Below are 366 nucleotides of genomic sequence, written 5' to 3'. Positions count from 1 at the left end.
GCAATAAATAGGGAGCCAGAGAGCTAGGTCTCGCGAAGGCCATGCGACTCAGAGGCTTTTCGTCCAACAGCGACCTAAGACTTCTGTCGATTCACATAACTAATTCCAACTCCTGTCCGGAGCTCAAAGTGCGTTCAACAGCCATCCGAAGCAGAGTGCACGAGCGGCGAATTCTCTGTCGCTTGACACTGGACACAACGGGCGCTGGCGAGCGCAACAGGTCTATACTTTGTTTCATTTTCTTATTCTACTTCTTATCGACGGCTGTGCTGGCGTTTCGAGTCGTGCTCACCGCTGCGTCGCCGTTCAGCACTCCATTTCCGTGCACTGTATAACATTCATACCTTTCCTCGAAGTTAATGTCAT

Source organism: Penaeus monodon, chromosome 28, assembly GCF_015228065.2.
Source record: "Penaeus monodon isolate SGIC_2016 chromosome 28, NSTDA_Pmon_1, whole genome shotgun sequence".
Lineage (NCBI taxonomy): Eukaryota > Metazoa > Arthropoda > Malacostraca > Decapoda > Penaeidae > Penaeus > Penaeus monodon.
This window is presented reverse-complemented; position numbering follows the sequence as displayed.